The 18,098-nt window shown below is 42.9% G+C and overlaps 1 protein-coding gene across 1 annotated transcript in view; it reads right to left on the bottom strand.

Annotated features, from left to right (window-relative positions):
- LOC126354097 (ABC transporter G family member 23-like) overlaps nt 1-18,098 on the bottom strand; it is a 500,698-nt gene that overhangs the window by 116,513 nt on the left and 366,087 nt on the right. The gene's annotated exons all lie outside the window — the stretch shown is intronic.

Raw genomic sequence — 18,098 nt, 5'->3', positions numbered from 1 at the left:
GAGCTGATAGGTATTAAAATCCATGGAAAAGAAATAAAAACTTTGAGGTTCGTCGCTGACATTGTAATTCTGTCAGAGACAGCAAAGGACTTGGAAGAGCAGTTGAAGGGAATGGACAGTGTCTTGAAAGGAGGGTATAAGCTGAACATCAACAAAAGCAAAACGAGGATAATGGAATGTTGTCAAATTAAGACTGGTGATGCTGAGGGAATTAGATTAGGAAATGAGACACTTAAAGTAGTAAAGCAGTTTTGCTATTTGGTGAGAAAAATAACTGATGATGGTTGAAGTAGAAAGGATATAAAATGTAGACTGGCAATGGCAAGGAAAGCGTTTCTGAAGAAGAGATATTTCTTAACATCGAGTATAGAGTTAAGTGTCAGGAAGTCGTTTCTGAAAGTATTTGTATGGAGTGTAGCCATGTATGCAAGTGAAACATGGAGGATAAATAGTTTGGACAAGAAGAGAATAGAAGCTTTAGAAATGCGTGGTGCTACAGAAGAATGCTGAAGATTAGATGGGTAGATCATATAACTAATGAGGAGGTATTGAATAGGATTGGGGGGAAGTGAAGTTTGTGGCACAACTTGACTAGAAGAAGGGATCGGTTGGTAGGACATATTCTGAGGCTTCAACGGATCACCAATTTAGTATTGGAGGGCAGTGCGGAGGGTAAAAATCGTAGAGGGAGACCAAGAGATGAATACACTAAGGAGATTCAGAAGGATGTAGGCTGCAGTACGTACTGGGAGATTGAAACGTCCCCGTTGAACATTTATACATGATTGTGCTTAAACTGACACACAATAAAAATTAGCGCAACGCAATCTGACTTTAAAAAATCCCTACAAAAATGGCTCTGACTAACATTAACCTATGTTGTTGTTGTTGTCTTCAGTCCTGAGACTGGTTTGATGCAGCTCTCCATGCTACTCTATCCTGTGCAAGCTGCTTCATCTCCCAGTACCTACTGCAACCTACATCCTTCTGAATCTGCTCAGTGTACTCATCTCTCGGTCTCCCTCTACGATTTTTACCCTCCACGCTGCCCTCCAATGCTAAATTTGTGATCCCTTGATGCCTCAAAACATGTCCTACCAACCGATCCCTTCTTCTAGTCAAGTTGTGCCACAAACTTCTCTTCTCCCCAATCCTATTCAATACCTCCTCATTAGTTACGTGATCTATCCACCTTATCTTCAGTATTCTTCTGTAGCACCACATTTCGAAAGCTTCTATTCTCTTCTTTTCCAAACTAGTTATCGTCCATGTTTCACTTCCATACATGGCTACACTCCAAACAAATACTTTCAGAAACGACTTCCTGATACATAAATCGATATTTGATGTTAACAAATTTCTCTTCTTCAGAAACGCTTTCCTTGCCATTGCCAGTCTACATTTTATATCCTCTCTACTTCGACCATCATCAGTTATTTTACTTCCTAAATAGCAAAACTCCTTTACTACTTTAAGTGTCTCATTTCCTAATCTAATTCCCTCAGCATCACCCGATTTAATTTGACTACATTCCATTAACCTCGTTTTGCTTTTGTTAATGTTCATCTTATATCCTCCTTTCAAGACACTGTCCATTCCGTTCAACTGCTCTTCCAAGTCCTTTGCCGTCTCTGACAGAATTACAATGTCATCGGCGAACCTCAAAGTTTTTACTTCGTCTCCATGAATTTTAATACCTACTCCAAATTTTTCTTTATTTCCTTTACTGCTTGCTCAATATACAGATTGAATAACATCGGGGAGAGGCTACAACCCTGTCTCACTCCCTTCCCAACCACTGCTTCCCTTTCATGCCCCTCGACTCTTATTACTGCCATCTGGTTTCTGTACAAATTATAAATAGCCTTTCGCTCCCTGTATTTTACCCCTGCCACCTTTAGAATTTGAAAAAGAGTATTCCAGTCAAACACCTATACGTCTCACAAATCGCTTACCTCACAAAAATCTTGGTTACTCGAACTACTGCAATACAGCGAGCGCCACTACTGCCAGCTAAATAAAAGATTCAAACTACGGAATGCACTAACTACTGATAGGGATAGTTACCAAATGAAAGATTTTAATAGAGAACAAACAATGAATTTACCTTAAGAGTCATAATATATATAACAGTTCATGACATCCATTCTTACAAATTTCAAAACTCAACCACCTCTCTCCCCACATCCACCACTGCTGGCGGCTCACCGCCAACCGCGCAACGCTACGCGCTGTTAACATCCATCTGCCCAACACTACAATGGCAGACAGCAAATCAAACGAGCCACAGACTGCACACAGCGCAGCCAGTGATTTTCATACAGAGCGCTACGTGGCTTTACCAATAAGAAAACCTAAACAGCCTACTTACAAGATGATGAAGCTTGCACATGATAGAGTAGCATGGAGAGCTGCATCAAACCAGTCTCAGGACAGAAGAACACAACAACAATGTTCTCTAAAAGCCACGTTCGTATGTTGCTGAATAACTTATCGGCTTTAGTCACTGGTGTGCAGAACTTACGGCACGAAGAAACTTGGACCTTACGTAGAAAGTACTGCTGCAGCGTAGCATAGAAGGTACCTGAAAGAATTAAGCAACTGAAACGAACAGAAATGACAGTTTTGTTCAAAAACAGTAATTACACTGATGTCACCACGATTAATGATGGTCCTGTGGACATTGCAAAAAGCGGGACACGGTTCTTACTGGGGTGTTTGATCACCACAGACACCAGTGTATGCTCTGCAATGTGCTCCCATGTTTGCCCAAAGGTTGCTAACGAGTCCTTGTGGCACGGCGTTCCATTCGTTCACCAGCGCGACTGACGGCTACTGCTGGCTGGGTGATCGCTGGTGCATGTGGACGTGTCGCAGTACGTCTCCTCAACGCATCCAGCACGTCCTCGATGGGATTTAAGTCGGGGTAGCAGGCAGGTCAGTACATCCGCCGAATATCTTCTCCTTCCAACAGCTCCTCCATCTGCGCTGTTCGATTCGGTCGCGAATTTTCAACCAAAAAAGACCGAAAAAGTACGAGTAGATTACGCGCTCTGGGAGTACTGTACAAACTTAATTTTACATGCAGATAGTTCATCTATAGCAGGGTTGCACAGCGGTCCACCACCGTCTGATGGCGGCTAGTCCCTCACCGTTCGCTTTTGTTACTTTTTTTGCTCCCAATTCCAAATAAAAAATTGTCTCACAATATGTTACTTTGGAACGTGCCTGCTTCCCCCAAATTTGTCTACATTATGTTTCAGAAAAAATGCATTGTTTTAATCATATTTAAATGAAATTAACGTTTGTGAAATAAATGATGTGAACTAATTATTTTCTTTCTCTTTTTTTACTTGTGGCCCATACACAGTCGCAGAGAGGAGTTTGCGGCCCGAGATACCAACAAGTCTGTACACCCCTGATATAGCCGGCCGAAGTGGCCGTGCGGTTCTAGGTGCAGCAGTCTGGAACCGCGAGACCGCTACGGTCGCAGGTTCGAATCCTGCCTCGGGCATGGATGTGTGTGATGTCCTTAGGTTAGTTAGGTTTAACTAGTTCTAAGTTCTAGGGGACTAATGACCTCAGAAGTTGAGTCCCGTAGTTCTCAGAGCCATTGTAGCCCTGATATATGGGTTTTGATGAGTGAGTTTGCGAGTATCAAAATATCTGACATAAATGACTGCATTGACTTGGAAGTTTAATTGCATTGACTTAGGAGTTCAATTTCTTAGACTGTGTACGGACTGTACGCCTTAGTATTTGACATAAATTTCAGTTTGGTACGTCTACACTAACCTGAGAAACAGGGGTGCTACCGGACGGGCAGACAGACACATGGGCCACAAAGCTCCGATTGAGCAACGGAACCGTAAAAATGAACTCAAAGCTGAATACACCCCTAAAATACCCACGTAGGGAAGGAGTTCAATAACGTTGACCGATGAGGTATTGTTTTCAGAGAATTGGGGGTCAGTACGCCCATAAAACTTTGTGTCTGCCCACACCTTAACACCTGGACCACGAAAACGATCATGGCTGTCAATGCTGGACGTTCCCTGTATGGCGAGGAATACGTAACGCACCAGGAACATTGTCATTCCCCACTGTGCAATTATTTATTCATCGTCTGCCATTAAAACTTGGACATGTATGCTAAAGTTGCCATTTAAATGACTCCAGCGGAGGAACTAGGAAAACAAGTACAACAATTATCATGTGCATTAGCTATAAAATAGATATAAAATATGAAGTAAAGTGAACAGCAGATTATGCGTTGCAGTGGACTGTAAAATGACTAGTATAAATAGGCTGTGAGAAGAGCCAAAAAAAGGAACAATAAATTGTGTAATAAGACGAGCATTTGAATCAAAATTAGTCAGCAATAAAAAGAACACTGAAATGAACAGTAAGTAATAAAAGGGACAATCGAGTGGACAATATATTTACACTAATAGAGGTTACTGGATTATAGGACATGGGTAGCAAGCATCCCTACACATCCTTACACTGCTGCCCTAGCCCCACGTTTTTATGCAACCTTCTGTGCCTTCAGATACCACGTGCAAGATTTTCATATTCTCTCGCTCGCTACGTCAAACTATTAGCCCTACAGAAAAATGAAAAGGGCCATTTTCCAGAAAAATTAATGTAATCAAATTTTGTAGTGGGATGCGTTTTCGTGGGAGAATTGACAACATTCTGTCTGTGCTTTACGTTCTTGCTGTGATGTTTACTGCAGCATGCACTGGGCAGCCCTGCAAGCGTTTTCTTCACTGGCAGCCATGAAGGCGAAAGTTTCAAACTGTTGTCACGATAGCCGGCCAATGTGAATAGATATTAAGCGAGTGATTAAATTGATTTATCCAACCCTTGCACATGTAAGTGACGAGTCCATATAACTAGTAGACTTTCTGACTGGTATCGGTGGTTTATAAGTGTACGAAAAGAATAACACGTAGAGAACTATGAACTTGTTGCGTCTGCAAAATTTTAAGCATTTACTTACATATTAATTGACCACCTATCAAAGAGGTTATTTCTAATACCTTATGCCTCAAGCTTCCATCTAAAAAATATTATATGTATATGCTCGCCATCGAGAATCGCGATCGTTTGGTAAGAACAATGCAGTACGTCAAAACTCCTTCGGGGAAGGTCCTAAGGGAACGTACGGTCTACTATCCCCACCAAGACCTGATCTAAAGAGCGCAGTTTGTTAAGATGAACCAAAAGACGGTTTGTAAGATGAGACTTGTACGTGGAAGTTTACCCGTCTCGCTTGTATAAAATCAGCCTGACTACAGATACATTTTGTGACTGTCAGTGAGTCGGCTGGAGATTATAGACTATCTGTTGTTTTCTTGTAGCAAGTATGAAGTTGCGAGGAAGACATATATGCAGCAGTTGAGTTCATTACGTGTCCAGCTCCCACAGACCATTATTTCACCGAGCGAGGTGGCGCAGTGGTTAGCACAGTGGACTCGCGTTCGGGAGGATGACGGTTCAACCCCCAGTCCAGCCATCCTGATTTAGGTTTTCCGTGATTTTCCTAAATCGCTCCAGGCAAATGCCGGCATGGTTACTCTGAAAGGGCATGGCCAACTTCGTTCCCCGTCCTTCCGTAATCCAATGAGACCGATGACCTCGCTGTCTGGTCTCCACAACCTAACCATTATTTCACTTTTCAATGAGAACAATCTGCACGTTCTTACAGCATTCATTGCACTGATTTCGAAAATTAGTTTTGCTGTTGGTATTTGAGCGTAATTAAATTTATAGCTTTAATACAGTGAGAGATCATATTATGAACTATTTTATTGTGTTCCATGCAATATGTGTTTTATTATGTAGTAATGCTTGTTTAGCATTCTGTCTGGTTCACTGAAAGAGGTTCGTTCAGTAGTCTTGATCTTTAAAAAATAAGGTAACTCTTTTTAAATACAATAATTGTAATGTGCAGATGTCAACAACCGAACACGACAACTGTCAAAGCTTTATGAACAAATGTCAACAAAATGAATAAAAATCAAAATAAAAAATGTAAAAAAACTAATAGCGTTAGGCGTTTTTGTTTCATTGTAGGTTTTTATGAGCTAGAGGAGAAAGCGCCAACGGCCTTGCCGCAGTGGTAACACCGGTTCCAGTCAGTTCACCGAATTTTAAGCGCTGTCGGGATGGGCTGCCACTTGGATGGGTGACCATTCGGTCTGCCGAGGGGTGAAGTCAAGCGGGGTGCATTCAGCCCTTGTGAGGCAAAACTGAGGAGCTACTTGATTGAGAAGCAGCGGGTCCGGTCTCGTAAACTGACATAGGGCCAGGAGAGCGGTGTGCTGACCATATCCGCATCCAGTGACGCCTGTTGACTGAGGATGACACGGCGGCCGGTCGGTACCGTTGAGCCTTCCAAGGCCTGTTCAGACGGCGTTTGGTTTAGTTTAGAGGAGAAAGCATAATATGGCCTATAGTTTATTTAATATATTATTTTTGTGTCTCACCAGTGCGCTGTGTCATTGGCATATAGGTAGCGACAAATTAGAGACCAATATCCCTAACTTCGATTTCCTGCAGAATCCTTGAACATATTCTCAGTTCCAATAAAATAAACTTCTTGAGGCTGAGCAGCTTACGTTCACGAATCGGCATGGTCTTAGAAAGCATCGCTCGTGCTTGCCCTTTTCTCACATGATATACTGAGAACTATGGGTGAAGGGCAACAGACAGATTCTATATTTCTAGATTTCCGAAAAGCATTTGACACGGTGCCCCATCGAGGCTGTTAAGGAACGTAAGAGCATTAGTTCACAGATATGTGACAGGCTCGAGTAATAGAACCCAGTATGTTGTCCTCGACGGCAAGTGTTCATCAAAGACGAGGGCTTCGTCAGGAGTGCCTCAGGGAAGTCTGAGAACCGCTGATGTTCTCTATACACATAAACGATTAGGAGTACAGGATGGACGGCAATCTGCGGTTGTTTGCTGATGATGCCGTGGTGTACGGTGAGGTGTCGAAGTTGAGTGACTGTAGGTAGATACAAGACGACTCAGACAAAATTTCCAGTTGGTGTGATGAACTGTAGCTAGCCCTAAAGGTGGAAAAATGGAAGTTAATGCGGATGAGTAGGGAGATCAAACCTGTAATGTACGGATACAGTGCCAAACCATTAAACATCTGGGCGTAACGATTCAAAGCGATATGTGAATCGATCATGTGAGACCCGTGTTAGGGAAGCGAATGGTCAATTTCTGTTTGTTGGAAGAATTTTAGGAAAGAGTGGTTCACCTGAAAACGACACCGCATATACGAATCTGGTGTGACCTATTCTTGAGTACTGCTCGAGTGTTTGGGATACGTACCAGGTCGAGTTGAAGGAATGCATCGAAGCAATTCAGAGGCGCGCTGCTAGATTTACTACCGGTAGTTTCGAACAACACTTAAATGTTACAGAAACGTTTCGCAAACTCAAATGGGAATCCCTGGAGGGAATGCGACTTTCTTTCTTAGAAACCCTATTGAGAAAATTTAGAGAAGCGGTGTTTGAAGCTGACTGCAGAAGGAGTCTACTGCCACCAACATACATTGCGCTTAAGGACCACGAAATAAGATACAAGAAATTAGGGCTCATACGGAGGCATATAGGCAGTCGTTTTTCCCTCGCTCTGTTTTCGAGTGGGACGGGAAAGTAAGTGGCAAGTAGTGGTACAGAGAACACTCCGCCATGCACCGTGCAGTGGCTTGTGGAGTATCTACGTAGATGTATATATAGACAAGCTGCCGCTGTAAAAGGCGGCTTTACGGATTCATTAAATGAATAAAAAATTTTATTGTACGAATTGTTTGTTCGTTCTCGAGCCCAGACGTGAGACAGCACGAATTATAAAGCGAATTAGTCAAAAGCACTGTTCCTGAATTTCTCAGTGCCTAGTTGATTTTTGTGGTTTGGCTACGCTACTCTCTAATGGCCAAACGAATTCGTCGCAGTTACCCTTGAAAACTAGTCACAAATGTTCAATAGTTATGTATGCAGGCACGATTATGTGGTAAAAAAAATACTGTCACTCACAGCACTTTTGATTTAAATATAACTGTTTATTACCGTCTTTTTAGCGCCGAATCAAAGTAACGACTGTGTGAGAGTTTAAACAAAAGCGGAACATTACCTCGCGTGAATTAACGCGTAATTCCCGGCAGAATCTCGGAAATATTTCAAAGTACACTTAGATTATGTAGTCCAATTAAAGTTCCTTATTGGCATTCCATATAAAACCACAAGTTCAAATCACTCTCAAAATTAATCGCAAAAATGTTTCAGAGTTCTGCGCTGTTCACCTAACGTGTTCTTTCACAAGCTAGCTCACTCGCTATAATACTGTAAAGTATTCGCTGCCAACACTCGCGACAGAAAATACAAGTTCCCGAGTTAGCTAATCATCGCACATAAGAGCTTCACTGCTCCGGCACTGTCAAACGACTGCCCCAGGAAGGTCCCGCTCAAAACGGCTGTCGGTTTTTTGATCACTGGAATGTTTGCTAGCCAAACCAAACCGTTCTGCTTTCCGGTACATTTTTATAAAGTGTTAATTTTATACACTGAAGAGCCAAAGAAACTGGTACAGTTGCCTAATATCGTGCAGGGCCCCCGCAAGCATGCAGAAGTGCCGCAACAAGAAGTGGCATAGTCTCGACTAATGTCTGAAATACTGCTGGAGGGAAGTGACTCCATGAATCCCGCAGGACTATCCACAAACCCGTAAGAGAGGGTGGGGTATTCTTCTGAGCAGCAGGTTCCATGGCATCCCAGATATGCTCAGTAACGTTCATGTCTGGATAGTTTGGTGGCCAGCGGAAGTGTTTAAACTCAGAAGAGCGTTCCTGGAGCCACACTCTAGCAATTCTGGACGTAGAGTATCGCATTGTCCTGCTGGAACTGCCCAAGTCCATCAGAATGCACAATGGACATCAATGGATGCAGGTAATAAGACAGGATGCTTACGTATGTGTCACCTGTCAGAGTCGTATCTATACGTATCGGAGGTCCCATATCACTCCAACTGCACACACGCCCTTCGCTCGAATTGTCCAGAATGTTCTTCAAACCAGTCGAGAACAATTGTGGCCCAGCATCACATCGCATTGTCATGGGAACATGAAGTCCATGAATGGCTGGAAATTGTCTCCAAGTAGCCAAACATAAACATTTGCAGCCAATGATCGGTTCATTTTGACCAGAAGACCCAGTCTATTCCATGTAAATAGAGTCTAAACCATTATGGAGCCACCACCATCTTTCACACTGCCTTGCGCGACTGCTACGGTCGCACGATCGAATCCTGCCTCTGGCATGGATGTGTGTGATGTCCGTAGGTTAGTTAGGTTTAAGTAGTTCTAAGTTCTAGGGGACTGATGACCTCAGATGTTAAGTCCCACAGTGCTCAGAGCCATTTGAACCACTTGAACAGTGCCTTGTTGACTATTGGGATCCATGGCTTTATGCAGTCTGCGCCATATCAAGCCTTACCATCAGCTCAGCAGCAATAGAGACTCATCTGACCAGGCCACGATTTTCCAGTCTCTAGGGTGGAACCGATAAGGTCACGAGCCCAGGAGAGGCGTTGCAGGCGATTTCATCTTCCTAGCAAAGGGACGCGCGTCGGACGTCTGCTGCCACAGCCCATTAACGCCACATTTCGAAGTACTGTCCTAACGGATATGTTCGTCATACTTTCGACATTGACATCTGCCTATATTTCATGCCATGATGCATGTCTGTTAGCACTGACAACTCTACGAAAACGCCGCTGCTCTCAGTCTTTAAGTTAAGGCCGTTGGCCACTGCTTTTCCCGAAACTGTGAATCTCGGAATACTGAATTCCCTAACGATTTCCGAAATGGAATGTTCCATGCGTCTAGCTGCAACTACCATTCCGCGTTCAAATTCTGTTAATTCCCATTGCGCGGCCAGAAAACATCGGAAACCTTTTCACACGAATCACCTGAGCACAAAAGACAGCTCCCGCAATGCACTGCCATCTTATAAATTGCACACGCGATACGAATTGACATTTGCCACTTCATCGTATTAACGTAAAAACAATATCAAAACGAGACGTATTTGTCATCACAGAGTGTCCGCAGTCGTTACTTGTACAGAACTGTCCAAATTGTCTCCATATCGCTTTTCTTTATTTCCACGTAAGCGTTTACAGCTCAGCTGAACATCTTCAGATGTATTACAAATAAATTTAAATTGGAGTTCCTTTAGATTACAACTAGTGTAAGATTTATGTCTATAAAGCTTCAAAATTATTAAGAAAGTAGTTACAGTACAACAGTTGAGTAACATTGTATTGTATGTTAACCGGGGTTCTAGAAACGACGGAGAAGCCGGCCGTGGTGGCCGAGCGGTTCTAGGCGCTTCAGTCCGAAACTGCGCGACTTCTACGGTCGCAGGTTCGAATCCTGCCTCGGGCATGGATTTGTGTGATGTCCTTAGGTTAGTTAGGTTTAAGTAGTTCTAAGTTATAGGGGACTGATGACCTCAGATTTGAAGCCCCATACTGCTCAGAGCCATTTGAACCATTTTTTGAACGGCGGAGTGGCTCCGTCCTCGCGGTCGCCGCAGTGGTCCACAACCCCACGACGACTACCACAGTCCACTTCACCACTCCGCAGCCCCACACCGAACCACTCTTTCAGGGTTATGGTGCGGGTTGGTCCCCGATATACCCAACCCCCCCCCCCCCCCTCCCCCAGGGAACGTCTCACGACAGACGTTTGCGTGGTAGATAATGGTGGTGTACGCGTACGTGGAGAACTTGTTTGCGCAGCAATCACCGACGTGGTGTAGATGAGTCGGAATAAGGGGAACCAGCCCGCATTCGCCGAGGCAGATGGAAAACCGCCTAAAAAGCTTCCACATTTTGGCCGGCTCACCGGACCTCGACACGTCCGGTGTACGGATTTGTGCCGGGGACCAGGCGCTCCTTCCCAATCGGGAAAGCCGTGCGTTAGACCGCACTGCAAACCGGCCGGGTGCGTAACATACTATGTGTTACATTTACATAGTAGCCTGTCGGATGTGGAACTGGAAGTTCACTGTATAGCTTGCTGTAGACTAGTCTGCTGTGGCTTCATAAGTTTTTGTAAGAAACATGATTGATGCAATACTTACTTTTTAAGCTTTTAACTGATATTAATCCCTGATTTATGTTTGACATGTTGTGCCTAGGAACATTCTTATGAGTAAATTATTTCCATCAGAGCGCTACCGGCTCTACGATCGACAAATGGGGGAGATATTATTAGATTTTTTAAAACTATTTTTTTATTTTTTTTATTTACAGGAACACCCCGCCATTTGACTGATTTATTGTTTATTTAAGTATAACCTAGATATCAGCCTTTTATGCCATTTTCAGTATTTGATTTTATGTCTTTAACATATATAGCGAGACACCTGATATGTTGTCAAGCTCAGAGTTATCCATAAACTAAAAAAAATATTGGCTCAAATATCTGAAAAAGGCATAAAAGGCCGAAACCTGCGTTGTACTTAAGTAAACGACAAACAGTCAAATGACGGTCTGTTCCTTTAAAAATGTCATGTAACTGTTGCTCAGCAGCAACAAAAACTATTTTTCGAGTATTTTAAAGCTCTTTTAAAGTTTTTAATAATAATCTCCTCGTCCATGTTTAATACGTTACATTTAGGAACACCTTTTATGCATTCTACCTGTCCTTGGAAGGCACTTTTGAGCGCTATCAAGTGCTGTAGGTGTTGCACCAATTAGGTTTCTTAAAAATTTATGAATCCGCAGAAGGCTAGTGTGTGGCCAGTTATGATAGCGAACTTTCTGATCCATATTTGGTAGCTTACTCTGCAACGAAAACAAATGGTACGTTACTGTACTGTCATATTATAACTAATTTCTTAAGGATTTCGAAGTTTTCTAAACATAAATCTTAAACCATTTGTAATTTGAACTAATTGTAATTTCAATTTTTTGTACTAGAACTGAAGATAGGCAACTGGCCAGAAACATATCATGCGGGAATAAAGGTAAGCGATCTGGGGACTAAACTTCGACACTTTTGTAGAAACTGTATGACCGTATCGTGATTATTTGAGGATGTTCCAATCACACAGTGCAGTGGCGAAACACACATTTTATTAAACACTCTATAGAGTATATACTAAAATGTTATTATATTTTTGTTCCTTCAGGCAAAGCAATCCCACATACAAGATTACTTTTAAATTTAAATAATTAAATGCGATACGTAAACAAGGAATAGGAGAGAAAATAGGCCAGAAACGCCTAAATCTTTGCAAATACTGTGTCCCCAGCAGTAACGTTTATTTGTTTTTATTTATTTATTATTGCGGTGCGGAAACTGAGTTCCCGGTCGGAGATTATCCATGTAGGTGGAATTCCATGCGGCACTTTGGTTTACCAGGGTCGCACGTGAGCCCAAAAAACCGAGAACCTCTCTATATGTAGATCTCTGCCTCTTTAATCTTATGGGTGATTATTGTCTTCGTCAAAAAAGCTCTACGGAAAACAATTAGCGCTTTAGGACCTTGTTAGTAAGATAAACGAAAATATTTGAAACTGCCGAAAGATTTGCGTAGCCAGTGTTCTTAGTTGCTTTACTGTTATTAAGGGTATTCAAAATCCGTATTTGCAACTACGAAAAAATTCCTATTTGCCTTACCATACGCTACCACTATGACGTTTAAATCAATAGAACAAAACAAAAGGAGTGTGGAAAAGTAACTAGGCAATTTTTAGTAGCCTCAAAGATGGATTTTAAACACCCTGAATTCTATTCGCTGTTACATAGAAATAACGTCATACATGAGAACCTTCTAGTTCTTGGAAAGAAACGAGGGAAAATTATCGGACGTGCGTCAGCACATAACAAAATCAGCCCCCCTATCCGACCAGTGACTCTGCTAAAACGTTAGACTGCGCAGCTGTAATGTTATTTCGCTGGTGATCGTCGATGTGAACTCTGGGGCAGGAGAAAAACGTTACCACAAAACTGTTTCTTTTTGCGTCTAACTGATCTCGAAGTCGCAAGCACCAGGCTTCGAGGAAAGCCTTTACATTTCATTTGCATGACAGATGGTTCTGACCTCTCTGAACTTGAGTTGTTACTCATTTCGCTATGCAATTACGAGCTCTACCATTCATCATGAGATATAAAGTGTGCTGTTAACAGGAAGCTGTAACAATGAAAGGTGACTGGGATAAATGAACTGTCCTTGTGGAAAAGTAATGTCCAGATGATGACACTAAATAGTTGCCTCCATTGTGCTCGTAATAGTATAATAATTTATGTCGAAAGGCCAAGTTACACAACGTCCTATTCGCTATCTAGCAACGCGAAGCTGTAGTGCAGTAAAGACTGGTGACGTCAGTGTTTAGCTTAAGAGGCGTAAGCAAGGAGGCTAACTGAAACCTACAGCTGTCTGTAGTACATGTTAAGGAGGGAGATATGGCTGGAGTATCCAACACGCCCCGTACTGAACGGAGAAGCAGAAATTGAAGATTCTAATTCTATTTTGGCTGAGGACGCGTTTTGTCACTCTCAAAAGGCCTTCGTTATTGTTCCACACCATCGACTAGTAAACAAAATAAATGTACACTGAGGTGACAAACGTCATGGGATAGCAATATCCACATATACAGATGACGGTCGTATCGCGTAGTCAAGGTATAAAAGCGCAGTGCATTGGCGGAGCTGTCTTTTGTGCTCAGGTGATTCATGTGGATAGGTTTCCGACGTGATTATGGCAGCAAGACGTGAATTAACAGACTTTGAACTCGGAATTGTAGTTTGAGGAACACGCATGGGCCATTCCATTTCGGAAATCGTTAGGAAATGCAGTATTCCGAGATCCACAGTTTCAAGAGTGTGCCGAAAATACCACGCTTCGGGAATTACCTCCCACGACGAAAAAAGCAGTGGCCAACGGCCTTCACATTCGGCTGAGGTCGGCCGGTGTGGCCGAGCGGTTCTAGGCGCTTCAGTCTGGAACAGCACGACCATTCCGGTCTCTGGTTCGAATCCTGCCTCGGGCATGGATGTGTGTGATGTCCTTAGGTTAGTTAGGTTTAAGTAGTTCTAAGTTCTAGGTGGCTGATGACCTCAGATGTTAAGTCCCATACTGCTCAGAGCCATTTGGACCATTTTTTTACGACTGGGAGCAGCAGCGTTTGCATAGAGTTGTCAGTGCTAACAGACAAGTAACACTGCGCGAAATATCCGAAGATGTCAATGTGTAACGTACGACGAACGTATCCGTTAGGACAGTACGCCGAAATCTGCCGTTAATGGGGTGTGTTAGTAGATGACCGACGCGAGTGCGTTTGCTGAGGGCATGACGTAGCCTGCAACGCCTCTCCTCGGCTCGTGACCTCATTCGTTGGACCGTAGACTATTGGAAAACCGTGACCTGGTCATATGAATACCGATTTCAGTTGGCAATAGCTGATGGTAGGGTTATAGTGTGCCGCAGACGAAGTCATGGATCCAAGTTGTCGATAAGGAACTGCGCAGGCTGGTGGTGGCTCCATAATTGTTTGGACTGTCATTGCATGGAATGGACTGGGTCTTCTGGTCAAACTGAACCGATCATTGACTGGAAATGGTTATGTCTGGCTACTTGGGGACCATTTTCAGGCATTCATGGACTTCATGTTCCCGTAAGAATGCACCATGACACTGGTCCACCATTGTTCGAGATGGGTTTGAAGAACATCCTCGACAATTCGAACGAATGATCTGGCTACTCACAACACCCGACATGGATCCCATCGAACATTTATGTAATATAATTGAGAGGTGAGTTCGTGCGCAACATCCGGCACTGGCAACGCTTCTACAGTTACGAACGACTATAGAGGCTCAATACTTCAGCAAGCGACCTCAATGACTTTTTGAGTCCATGTCACGTCGAGCTTCTGCACCACGCCGGGTAAAAGGAGGACCGATACGATATTTGGAGCTATCACATGAGTTTTGTCAACGCATTGTATACGAAATATCAGAATCGATACCGGATTGGACTGAAGACTTCCTAGAAAACAAATCTCAGTAGGTCGTCCTGTAATGTAAAAATATAAAAACAGTGATACGTAAAAAAATACGGCAGTGTGCCAATGTAATCGTATTCTTAATGACTCAATAGTAGCGGTTGAAAACATTTTTCTGAAAGTGATTCACAAGAATGTTCTTAATAATGCAATATCTTTTAAGTTAGCCCGACACTGATCAGTAATTAAGAAACTAGCTCAGTTCTCAGGGTAGTTACGTAATCGTCGATAGTTAATTGTCCTACTTTACAGAACACCACGGATATTATTGCAGGCTCGTGAGAAGTCGTGTGCTTATTGCAGCAGAGAATATTTCACAAGTCCGTTCGATGTAAAGTACTGCAATACGTAACTTAATATCCCCAATACAAGATAACAAGAGTAGCATCTGCAAATGAAATTCTATAATGTAACTGGAATCCTGTGACCAGACCTTTTCTGCCTGGGATGTTATCTCGATATATAAAGAAAAGCTGTAAGTAAAAATTGTTAAATTACTATCAGCGGCCGCCGGGCTCGTAGGATCTGCAAGAAAGTTAATTGTCCCAGCCGACGGCACGTCTCGTAGATGAGCTAAAAGAAAAATGTTCAAAATTTTCTAAGATGGCGACTATCAATGAAAATTCTTTGTTAAGGCCCATATCTACTTAGGACAATCCAGGTATCGGATTACAAACTGATTGATCGCATACACAAATTATTTTGACCAAATAACCATTATATTTTTCTGGTTTTAAGTATAAATTATATTTTTAGCTAGTACAGCAAAACGAGATTTACACAAGAACGGGCTCTTAGGTCCGAATCCAAGCAGATAAGATAATCGAATGACAAACGAAAGACAGTTCATGCATAGAAGCGCAAGAGTCCATGGAACAGCATGTCCATTGTAGTTCTGTCTTTTCTTCCTTGGCGTAACTTGTCGGTTCTTTATAAAATTTATCATAATACTTAGTTTACATTTTTTTAAGCCAAAGACCACCCAGCAGAAACAGTACAGTCCTTCACGGGACGAATCAGAAAATGCAGCGTTCCACGTACCTAACGGTGGAGTGATAGACCCGCCGCTTGAAAAAAAAAAAAAAAAAAAAAAAAAAAAAAAAAAAAAAAAAAAAAAAAAAAAAAGAAAGAAAAAATGGATTACTCTGAAAGGAACGAGCAAATGTAATGAAACGGTTGAGATAGTATGTGATATTATTTTATTCATTACAAAATCGAGTCAGTTTTACAAAGCACTTGGCAGTACGTACTCACTTGTCAGTTTGGCGTTGCTCTACCTCCAGCCTGGGCACATACACCAGTTTAGTTGGGAAGGATGTTATAAAAGACCTTGTGTCCTCTCCTTAGGCAAGCTGGTCCATTAACTGTTGTAACTGCCCCTTGATATATCAGATACTTGTACTGGGACGCAATGGACGCCCGAGATGGTCCATGTCTTGTTCTGTAGTGGACGGGACGGGGATATTGCTGGCTAAAGGAGTGTCTCAACATCAAGCAGACAGTGCGCAGAGAAACATGTCACATGTTGACGGGCATTGTCCTGTTGAAAAATGGCACCACGGCTCTGTCGCATGAGAGGTAACATATCAGCACGTAAGATGTCCGTGACGTACAGTTGTGCCTTCAGAGCTACGTCAGTCACCACCAGGCACGACCTAAAGTCATACCTGACGGCTCACCACACCATGGCGCCAGGACTATACAACACCAAAACACTGGAAGAATTGGACATTTCACCAGATCTCTGCTACCTCGCCAATGATGATCATCCGGAGTAGATGGTTCAAATGGCTCTGAGCGCTATGGGACTTGACATCTGAGGTCATCAGTCCCCTAGAACTTGGAACTACTTAAACCTAACTAACCTAAGGACATCACACACATCCATGCCCGAGGCAGGATTCGAACCTGCGACCGTAGCAGTCGCGCGGTTCCGGACTGAGCGCCTTAACCGCAAGACCACCGCGACCGGCTCCGGAGTAGAGCAGAACTACAGTCTAACATGTACAATCACGACATTTACTGCTGTGAAAATTGTTCCCGCCTGACAATTGGTTCGACACTAGTGGCGATAAAGCAAGCCTTAAGATTAATATTTGTTTTTAATTATTTTTCTACTTAATTTAGTTATGGGATTTTTTTAATTTGAACAGTTCTCGGGTATCCGGCCGGGTAGAGTCGTAATTGCTCCACTATATTTCGGCAGACGTACACGCTGCCATCTTCAACTGGTTCCCAACGAATGCTGTGGTGTTCCTCTCGGCGCCCTATATATTCTAGCCGTTACCCCCTCCACCGTTCCTCTCCTGGTGTCTTCGTTGCGGATTCTCAACCTGGTACGCGCCTTACCCAACAATTAATTTTATGTGATCATTCCATTTCAAATCGTTCCGCACGCATACTCCCAGATATTTAACAGAAGTAACTGCTATCAGTGTTTGTTCCGCTATCATATAATCATACAATAAAGGATCCTTCTTTCTATGTATTCGCAATACATTACATTTGCCTATGTTAAGGGTCAGTTGGCACTCCCTGCACCAAGTGCCTATCCGCTGCAGATCTTCCTGCATTTCGCTACAATTTTCTAATGCTGCAACTCCTCTATATACAATAGCATCATCCGCGAAAAGCCGCATGGAACTTCCGACACTATCTACTAGGTCACTTATATATATATTGTGAAAAGCAATGGTCCTATAACACTCCCCTTCGGCACGCCAGAGTTACTTTAACGTCTGCAGACGTCTCTCCATTGAGAACAACACACTGTGTTCTGTTTGCTAAAAACTCTTCAATCCAGCCACACAGCTGGTCTGATATTCTGTAGGCGCTTACTTTGTTTATCAGGCGACAGTGCGGAACTGTATCGAACGCCTTCCGGAAGTCAAGGAAAATGGCATCTACCTGGGAGACTGTATCTAATATTTTCTGGGTCTCATGAATAAATAAAGCGAGTTGGGTGTTGTTTCAGAAGTATAGCCTATGCTACTCGTTCC

The sequence above is a fragment of the Schistocerca gregaria genome, chromosome 3, assembly GCF_023897955.1.
Source record: "Schistocerca gregaria isolate iqSchGreg1 chromosome 3, iqSchGreg1.2, whole genome shotgun sequence".
Taxonomy (NCBI): domain Eukaryota; kingdom Metazoa; phylum Arthropoda; class Insecta; order Orthoptera; family Acrididae; genus Schistocerca; species Schistocerca gregaria.
The sequence above is the reverse complement of the archived record's forward strand: the minus strand, read 5'-3'. Positions and strand labels throughout refer to the sequence as shown.